This window comes from Lynx rufus, unplaced genomic scaffold, assembly GCF_022079265.1.
Source record: "Lynx rufus isolate CCGP_SWC_20201006 ecotype Redwood Valley unplaced genomic scaffold, mLynRuf1.p SCAF_6, whole genome shotgun sequence".
Taxonomy (NCBI): Eukaryota; Metazoa; Chordata; class Mammalia; order Carnivora; family Felidae; genus Lynx; species Lynx rufus.
In genome coordinates this window covers 143,335,385-143,345,391 of record NW_025814878.1, presented here as the reverse complement: position 1 = coordinate 143,345,391, position 10,007 = coordinate 143,335,385, and the positions used below count along the sequence as shown (strand labels likewise).

Sequence of the window (10,007 nt, the reverse complement as noted above, 5' to 3'; positions counted from 1 at the left end):
CGTTACGGGTGTGGCCGGAGACGGGCAGACCGCTCAGTTTTGCTGAGCATTCTCCTGTGGCAGATGGATGCTTTCTACTCACATCACACTGGGCTGGGTCACAGAGGAGAGCATGAGGAGGAGGGTGGCCGTGTGAGGGGCCCCTTCTCTCCTCAGTACTTTCTCCGGCCTCCACCATAAAGCGCCACACAGATTGTGTTTGTTTGGCCTTCCTCACAGAACCAGTCGGCCAGGTCTTAGAGAGGCCCCCGCCTTCAGGGGCAGCTTTCCAGAGCCTCTGAGGACACCGTTCTTCCTCACAGGGACACAAGACCGCCTCCCCAGCGGAGCAACCACCGTGAAGCTTCTAGATTGCCTAGTGCCGGTGGAACTGTGACCTTGCGGGCAACGTGGAGAAAACCTAAGCCTGTTGTGTGTACACAGAAGTCTTGAAAAATCTGTAACTGGGTGAAAGGACGTGATTTCTACCTGTCTGAGAATGTGCTTCTAGAAAACTAATATCCATGTTTTAGTTTTGGTCTTTCTTGATACACTCTTAGAACTGATATGAAGGAAATGCAGCCCTGGAAGGAACACTTTAGAAGTCAATTTTCTTTCCCTCCTTGAGGAGAATGCGCTCAAATCTATAGGAGCAGCTTTTCCTCAAGCGGCCCTTCTTGCCCGCGCTTGGGGGGCAGGGGAGGGTGTGAGGCGGCCGCCATCTTGCCCGCGCGCGAGTGTGTGAGGCGGCCGCCATCTTGCCCGCGCGCTAGAGGGCGTGAGGCGGCCGCCAGGGTTCGCCAAAGCGACCTTCTGCGCTGACCGCGTCCTGGCTGCTGGAGGCCTGGCTCAGGCGCTTCCCCAACGAGTGTTGGGGATCTTCTCCTGCTCCCAGGGAGCTCTTCGTGGCTCCACACCTTATTTTGGGAAGCTTTGGGGGCCACTATTGCCTTAGCTCCCTGAAGTATACATAGAAAGTACTTCTTTTTCTTTGCTCTCTCTCCCACTTTCCCTTCCTCCCTGCTTCCTTCTTTCCTTCTTTCTTTTCCTTTCTCTTCTCTCGCTCTCCCTCCCTCTCTTCCCTTTTGGTTATTACATCTCTGTGGTCCCCTCCGTGTTTTCAGCAGTTTATTGAAGTATATTTTACATGCAGTAAAATGCATAGATCTTGAGTGCATCCCGTGTGACCACCATTCGCATCAAGGCGGAGAACATTCCCCTTACTCCAGACGGTTGTCTCTTGCCACCTTGCCCGTCGGTGCTGCATCCTACAAGCTAATCCCTCTTCTGATTTCTGTCACCAGATAGTTTCGTTTGCTCTTGAACTTCACATAAGTAGAATCCTATAGTACATCATCTTGTGTGGCATTTTTTTTGCCCAGCGTGATGTTTCTGAGATTGAATTGTGTCGTTATATGTATGATAAAATTCACAAAAAAATATTGTTTTTATTCCCGAGTAGGATTGTATCTTATAAACAAAATCACAATTTACCTATACAAGGAAATGCGATACCTGATCATGTTCTTAGGGAGCAAATAGGTGAGTGGGTGTCGCAGCTAGCAGAGTGGCGCAGCGGGAGCGTGCTGGGCCCATAACCCAGAGGTCGATGGATCGAAACCATCCTCTGCTAGGGTTCCTCCTTTCCCACCTTAAGAGGGGAAAGGTAGAATTAAAGGCATCTCTTTTTTGTTGTTGTTGTTCTTTACAACTCCTGCAATGTTTTTTCACCCTTTACCTAATTTCTACAAATGGGTATTTTCCTTTCTTTTCTTTCTTTTTTCTTTTTGCAAAAGCTGCCCGTCTCATTTCAAAAGAGATGCAAACCTCACCCTTCTTACTTGGGAAGAGGTGACAAATTTACCTTTCATTTCCGGTGGATGAGCATTATATCTTTCAGAATACATGCTTGTCTCCGGTTATAGTTTTCTATTTTCTTTTACACTTGAAGGAAAAACATTTTCATTGACTTCTGCCCAATGACTATATTGCATTTTACTTGGGCATCAGTGTCCTGCTCCTCACTTCTTTATGCAGCCCTGTGCACGGTTTATCACATTTAGGTCAAGTTAATGGGAATGTTTCGGGAATCCTTCGCTAAAGCAACGCGTGTTGTAATAATCACAAAGACGCCATTTGTAGGATTTTATGCATCAGATTTTATGGAACAGATGCAAAGAAGTTACATGTGAAATGGTAGAAGAAAATGGAAGGAATGCATTAAAGTAAAAAAGTGTGTGCATCAGGATCCCATGGACAAATTCAGGGGGAAAATGGAAGCCATTAAGGTATTTGCAAAAATGTGTTTATAAGGAAAATTTTGTAAGTAAAGCACTCTTTAGTGAGTCTCTACATTATAACAAGAAAATAGAAATTCCTGTAACAACAAGGACCTTAAATAATGAAAATGAAGAGGAAATCCTATGGAAAAATAGAAGTAAGGTGAGGGGGGCCGAAGGGACCAGGGCAGGGGGGAGGAGGAGGCACAGCTTTGATCCTTTGCATTTAAAGGTGTGCGCCCTGACTTGTCACAGAACGTGCAGACAGTGTTGGAGCCGAAGTTCCATCATTTTGCAACCGCCTTAGTAAAGATGGGTTCAGGTAAGAATTATTAATGCATGCTAAATCTGAGGGGTAACTTTGGTGGGCCAAGGGCAGGCAGGCTCCCCCAAGGTGGGCCACTTTGGCATGAAGATTATTTTGACTTATAAAGCAATCAACTACCCCTGAAATCATTGTTGTACTATATGCTAACTTACTTGGATGTAAATTAAAAAAAAAAAAAGTCAAAACTAAATAAACAATCACAGAAGATCCAAAAAAAAAAAAAAAAGGAATGTTCTAGAACCTGATAGTGGTGATGGTTACACAACCTTGTGAATGAACTAAAAGTCACTGAATTATAGATTTTGAAATGGTTACATGGTGAATTGTAATGTGAATTTCATATCAATAAAAATTTATATGTATGTATGCAAAAAATCTATCAAAACCCAGCAGGTTCAGTAAAAGCTCTTTTTTAAAAAAAATGTTTTTGAAGCCTATGTATTTATTTTGAGAGATAGAGCGAGTTGGGGAGGATCAGAGAGAGAAGGAGATAGAGAATCCTAAACAGGCTCCGCACTTTCACGAACCCTGAGATCATGACCTGACCCGCCACCGAGAATTTATATAAAAAGAAATTTAAGAAACTTCTTAAAAGAAAAAAATTTTAATGTAAAAATTTTTAAAAATTTAAAAATTTTAAAATGTAAGAAATTTTCTTAAAGAACAACAAAACAAACAACAAAGTGAGCAGCTACTGTATTCTTAAAAAATGTCAATATCATGACATACCAAGAGAGGCTGCGATGATGTTTTAGATTAAAGATGGACAACTGAACTTAACTAACTGGAATTGAAGTAAAAAACATGTTTTTGGACAAATGATACAATACCTAATCTGTACTGGGGGAGGGGATGCTCTAAGGGGCATTACTGGGCCAGTAGACAAAATTGAAATACAGGTGAGAGATTTTAAAAACAGTATCATTGTTAAATACACTGAACGGATACATATACTGTCGTTATACATAAAGAACATCCTTAGTTTTAGGAAATATCTACTTAAGTATTTAAAAGCAAAAGGCCATGAAACATACAATTTACTCTTCCGTGGTTCTGGAAAAAAAAAAAAAATAGGGAGAAATGGAGATAGACCGAACATGGAGACTGAATCAGAGAGGCAGGGAGGGAGACAGAGGGAGGAAATGGGACAAAATGTTAATAGGTGAATCCCAATAAAAGGTATAGAGGTGGGTTTTGTTCTATTCTTATTCTTACCAATTTTCTTTAAGATCGAAGTTATTTCCAAGTGAAAAGTTTAAGACCCTTGTTATGGCCGTTTGAAAAAGTAACAGGAACTGTGTAATATACACGCAAATGCCCACCAACCACCTTAAACCATTAGCAGTGTTTTGTGGAGGTCGTTTCTGCTCTGACCCGCCCACCGCCCATCAGCATTTTGAAGCGAATTCGAGACGGGAGGTTCCCAAGCGCCGGGCTGTGACGAGAAACAAGGAAAGGTAAGGATTCCTGCGGCTTGAGGAACGAAGGAGGCGGTGAACAGAGTTGTAAACTGTTCCCAGGAGGGGAAGCCGGCGTCGGACCGAAGCCTCGGCTGCTTTGGTTCTGCGATTTGAGCCCCGACGTGACTGGGGCCAAGGACTGTGCGCCACAGGGATGCTGTGCCTGAGTCCCCAGCTCCGCGACCGCGGAAGGGGGCGCAAGCAGCAGGCGGCGCTCTAAAAGGGAGCACTCGCCCTCCCCCCGCCGTGCAAGAAGGCAAGGAAACCGCCGTCGGAAGGGGACGGAGGGTGTGAAGGCGGAACGTCGCACACCAAGGTGAGGAGTGCAAAACTCACACCGCGCGCTCCCGACAGCCAGGACCGACGAGGGTGGGATTCGAACCCACGCGTGCAGAGCACAATGGATTAGCAGTCCATCGCCTTAACCACTCGGCCACCTCGTCCCACGAGCGGCAAGCCCTTTAGGTACCTCTTTAACGTCTTACTTTTGGCCAAGCTTTGCTCTGTGACCCCGAGCTGTGGCGTTGTTTTTCAAATCACAGTCGTGGCAGGGACTTCCTACCTCTAGTCCTTTCCGCCTTCCTCCAGGTAGCCTTCCCCGTTTTGTTAATCGCATCTTAGCCCGCCGGGGCCTCCAGCCTCAATTGTCTTCCTTCCTCAGTACTCACACTTGCCTTCCAGAATTTTATTTCATATTTCATCAATTGTATTTCATCAATACATATTCCAGATATGTATTTTGCGCTCGAAGACCCTATCCTGCCGCTATGCAACAGGGAGCATAAATTGAAGTCTATTTTTTACTTATTTCCAGGGACAATAAATCTATCTTCTGCCGACCTGAATTAGCTTTGCATTTCATTTCACACAACAAGATCTACATAGATAAGTTTGACAGGTAGATTATTACATATGTGAAGCAGCATTGCATTGGAAATGCGTTCTTTAGTGAAAGGGCCAGGAATATTTTTCCCCATCAGGTCATGTGTCCACAGAGGAAAACTGACGACTTGAATAAGAAGACTTCGGTGGAGGTTAACAGCAAAAAGACCCCTAGTTTGTGCTTTTGAATAAGTGTGCTTTTATGAAAGTGTGCTTTTATGATTACTTAAGGTGCATTATTTAAAGTAGACTCTTTAATACATTTCCTGTCACTGAATTTAATAAATACATGATAGCAGTGAATAAAAGCGCTAGCAAAGAAGGGACTTGCAACCATGTACAAATAACTTTTACAAAATGTGGTTATCTCTTTTCTTTGACAAAACTGAAGGAGGATTTTCTTATGAGTCTGAATAAGTAAAAAGAATTAAAGCGCCAACTTTCCGTGATACATGTCTGTTCCCTTTCGTTTAGTGTGATGTTACTCTGAAGTAGATGCGAAATTTGTCACCTCCTTCTCCAAGAAATCGTATAAAATATGCAACTGAGACACCGCCCCCTGTCCTGCTTACCGACAATACTTCCAGAATGTCGGAGACGCCAGTATTTCCGATTGTCCTTTCTTGTCAGTGGGGATATTTTTACCCCCGAGGTCACAGGCCGCAGAAGTCTGTCGCATAAAAGGAAATAGACCGGCCTGATTTGCAAGGGGATGTGGAAGCAGGGACGGCTCACATCCATCAGGAGCAGGTGCGTGGTCGGGAAGGGACATTTTAGGAAAGTGTTTCTCTGTGTCCCGATCTCCAGCCCTCTGGCCTCGGTGGCATGCATTCTCCGATCTTCACTGACACTGGAGCTGCTTTTTTCTGACCACATCCGGCTTTTCGCCCTGCTCTCCTCTTCCATCAGAGCCTCCTTCCAAACAGAAAGGGCCCCAGCAGTTCCCAGAGCAGCCGCACTTTTCCAACCTGCACAACAATCTGTCCCCTGGGGGGAAAAGCCAACTTCAAAGTAGGTTAGTCAGTGTTTTATTCGTCATCTCCACGAGGACTATAGCCAGGGAGACTGGTTCAGACCGCTCTGAGAGCTGCTGCGAAGCTGGTCAGCTCACAAGGGGTCGTAGGCAGGAAGGGGAGGGAAACTTGATTGATCGCCGCCGAGCTCCAATCCCTTGCACTCGCAAGATAGTCTGTTCGGTTGTAACAATTAAGATGTGCGGATTTCCACATCACTACTTAAAAAGCCCATAGTTAATCTTAATACATATGTTTCTGTCCTGTCTGGTTGTTCAAAAATATTGTTTGCGTGCCTGCGCTTGACTGGTTTTCTCTTTTTTCTGCGTTGGAGATCTCCTTGAGGTCACTGGGGACGGTCACAGAAGACTGACTTTGGTCACCTGCTCTTGGTGCACAAGGGGCTCCCAGATCTGAGGGCCGGACCGGCAACAGCAGAGAGGGCTGGGGGCGGCTCCAGGCCAAGTCCTCAGGGAACCCACATCCAGAACAGTCGAGGCCCGCGGAGTAAACACGCTATCCTGGGGGAGAAGTCTCTGAATCAGCTCATTTCCCCTTCCCCGAACGTGTAAAGCTTGCTCGTGCAAACTCGAAGCCTCACGTCTACCGAGTATTGACTATCGCGGATCGGATCGGATCTACCGACCCAGACCTCTGAATTAGGGCTGCGGTTCTCATGGTCTTGTCTGAGGACAGTTTGCTCGACCACCTGCGCCCATAGCTTAGGGTACATCCTTTTGTCAATTTCCATCCTGACTTTCTGGGTCCACGACTATCACCAGGTTTTCTCTTGCTCCTCTCACAGGCCATCTTTCCTCGTGTCTCCGTTTGCAGATCTTCTCTAGAAACTTCCAGTTCCAGCAAGGTTTGGGAGGTTTCCTTGCGCATTTCCTGGAGAGATTTCTCCTTCCCCTGCCCTCCTCCCCACAACCAGCTGTGCACCCCAGGCATTAAGCTAGCCTTTGGCAAGTGCAGGGGCCAAGGGCAGGCCACTCCAAAATGTGTCACTTGGGCTTGCAGATTATTTTGAGCTGAAGACAATCAAGGCCCAGAAAACTCAGGAAGAAACTGACACCCCCCCCCCCACACACACACAACTGCCTAAAAGATCCTGCAGCAGGAAGAAAGCTATCAGCATAGAATTACGTCATACTTTGAACCAGGGGCAGTAGACAGAGAGGAGGACCCCGGGAAGGCCCAAAGTTCTCTCTTTGTCCCCTTGCTTCTGAGTGGCCCTACAAACACTGTCCACCAAACATTCTTTTTTATCGCCCTTCCCTTCCAGGGACCCCTCTCTACTTAGTTCTGAATAACATATACAGACAGCTTGTTTTGCTGTCTTTGGAATCTCATGTCTGTTTGGGTTCCCTGAAGTTTGAAATTAAATTTGAGTTTCTCCTTTTAATATGTCTCATGTGACTTTAATCCTTAATTCAGCTAAACAACCTAGGAGGGCAGAGGGCATTCTTTTTGTTCCCAATACTGGTGACTGCAGACAGGGGCTCAGTACAGGAAGGAATGCCAGGAGTAAGTTTGGGCACAGGGGTTCCTTTGCAAAAGGTTTGGCTTGGGGAAAGGAGGAGCCAGAAGTTGGAAAAAGAGCCACGCAAGGTCCCACCGAGATTTGAACTCGGATCGCTGGATTCAGAGTCCAGAGTGCTGACCATTACACCATGGGACCCACCTCCTGAATCACTTCCCTAAAGACTTGGATGACCTACTTCTCCTTCCTTAAATCCAGTTGATGGGAAGGAGGGAACACCTTGCTTTTCCTCCTCCGGGATGGAGTCGTGGACTGTCACCTGTCGCACACCTCCTACCCCAGGGTCTTACTGGAAAACACCGGCTTCCAAACCTCACGAACCCTCTCCCCCTTTTACCTGCGTATTCCCCCCAAGCGGTTCCAGAACGGGGTGCTCCGGGCCCCTAAATAGGAGCACAGGTGAGGTCGTGACCCGGGCGGAGCCGTCACCGAGGTTCAGGTTTTGTGACAGGTGTTTGTATTGTTACCTCACGTGAGGCTCACACGCGCCCTGGGAGGTGGGGACACCTGAGGCCGAGGCCTGCGGTCCTTCACTCCGCTTATCAAGGCTGATTTCCTTCTGCGGGCCCTGCCCTTGCGCGGGGGACCGGGGACGGGACGGGAGGAGGGTCCCTGCAGCCCTGGGGCACCTGTGTGTGTGTGTGTGGGGAGGGACTGGGGACCGGACGGGAGGAGGGTCCCTGCGACCCTGGGGCACCTGTGGTGGGGAGGGAGGACCGGCGCATGGCACCCCCCGGCCCCCGGCCTCCTGCTGGGCGCTCCGCTCGGGACAAGTGAGCAGGAGGGACCCGCAAACGGCCTGGAGGACGACCCCGGGCGGCCCGAGCCCCCGCCGTGCGGGTCCACACGCGAGGACGGCGCGTCTCGGCACCTGAGCCGCCCCGGGGGCCTTTCGCCGGCTCCGAGCGCGGGGATTCCCAGCACACGTTCCGTGAAGGACTTTGGGGCAGTTTCCTTAGTGGAGTCAGAGTACAGACAGGGCTGCTATTCCTGGGGTTCTCCTGGCCCCACTCCCTTCCCAGAGAGCCCACCGGGCGGATTCCGGGTTAGGCCAGGACCGGCCCGACGCGCGCACCTGCCGCGCCCCGCCCCGCGCCCGGGATCTCTGACACTGACCGTCCGCGGCTGGGTTTTTCTCCACATGGAACCTTCGACCCCCGGTCCCATCCGCGTTTCTTCTGTGGGAGGCTGGGAAGGCCTGAGCCCCGGGGGGTGGGAACTGCGTGCGGCCGCGTCCCGAAGTCTGGAGAGGCTGTGGCCCCGCCGGGCGGTGGGACCGGCCGCCGTGGGATGGGAGCGGCTCCCGCCCAACGCCTGAGCGAGCGGAGACGCGGACACGCCGGGAGCTTCCGTCTCGGGCCCAAAGCAATCATGCTCTCTGCCTTCGAAATCAAGTCTGGCCTTTGCCCTGCGGAACGGAAAGAGCGCCTCCGCCCCAGCCCCGGTCCCTCTTGGGCACCGCGCGGGGTCGTGGGCCGTGACAAGAAATTCACTCGCGGACAATCACTGATGAGACGCGTGGAAAGTTAATTCTGTAAACTCGACCTCGGACAGTTTGTGACAGGGGGGTCCCTTCCCTCTGTGGCATTTGACCCCTGACGGGCCCCTGCCCAGAGTCTGAAGCCGGTGCTGTCCCCGCTCTGTCCCCTGGCCTGCTTGGCGCAGCGGGGGACTCGCCCCTCGTGGTCCTCCGGCCCCACCTCTCCCGGGGTCCTGCCCCCCCCTTGTCTCCACCACGGCCCCCACCCCCACCCCCCTGCCTGCCCAGCCGGGTCCCCTGAAGAGTTCTCAGCAGGATGTCATGGCCGGGGTGGGTCAGGAGGAGGCTCCCCCATTGTGTTCCAGGCGGGCAGGGGACAGGCGGGTGAAAACTTCAGTTGACAGAGGTAGGAGGTGAGGTGGAGGAGTGAGGGAGAGCCACAGGGACCCAGCTGGACTCCGGGCTTCCAACACGCCCCTTCCGGGCTCTGGAAAATGGGTGCGAGTCAGATGTCTGGGTGGGTGTGAATTCCTGGCCCATCAAGGTCCTTGCTGAACTAAGAATCAGATTGACCTGTGACACATTAACGGGCAAAAATCAAATTTAATAGGAGGAATCCACACAGACCTAGAAATTTCGAAGACAGTCTGCCCGAGTCGCCTCCGGCATCCAGAACTAACAAGGGGGCAGGGGTCTGGGACTTCAGAGGAAAGAAAAGCAATTTGCAGGGTGGTCAGGGGCAGGGCAGATGTTCCTAAGTAGATGTTTGCCCTGTACAGATGGGTCAAGGAAATTGATTTACAAAATCAGATATGTGAAGTGATTCTCCCAGCAGGTCGTAAAAATGGTAAATCAGATTTTCTCTAAATAAATTAGAAAATCAACTACTTGAAACAGTGAACATACGGTTTCTTATCTGGGTATTTTAGGACAACCAAGATAATATTTGTATAATAAATATAATAAGGTCTAATTTAATTAGTGGCTAAATATTTATACCAAATAGTCACCTAGGACGCCCTTATTCTCTCGAGACTTCCAAA

The 10,007-nt window shown here is 49.4% G+C and overlaps 3 non-coding genes across 3 annotated transcripts; 1 reads left to right on the top strand and 2 right to left on the bottom strand.

Moving 5' to 3' along the window:
* The first annotated feature begins 1,540 nt into the window (after positions 1–1,540).
* TRNAM-CAU (transfer RNA methionine (anticodon CAU)) lies at positions 1,541–1,612 on the top strand. Its single transcript has one exon. It is a non-coding gene; the product is annotated as a tRNA-Met (tRNA).
* Positions 1,613–4,407: 2,795 nt separating this feature from the next.
* On the bottom strand, positions 4,408–4,489 carry TRNAS-GCU (transfer RNA serine (anticodon GCU)). Its single transcript has one exon. It is a non-coding gene; the product is annotated as a tRNA-Ser (tRNA).
* Positions 4,490–7,550: 3,061 nt separating this feature from the next.
* TRNAQ-CUG (transfer RNA glutamine (anticodon CUG)) lies at positions 7,551–7,622 on the bottom strand. Its single transcript has one exon. It is a non-coding gene; the product is annotated as a tRNA-Gln (tRNA).
* Positions 7,623–10,007: the final 2,385 nt, after the last annotated feature.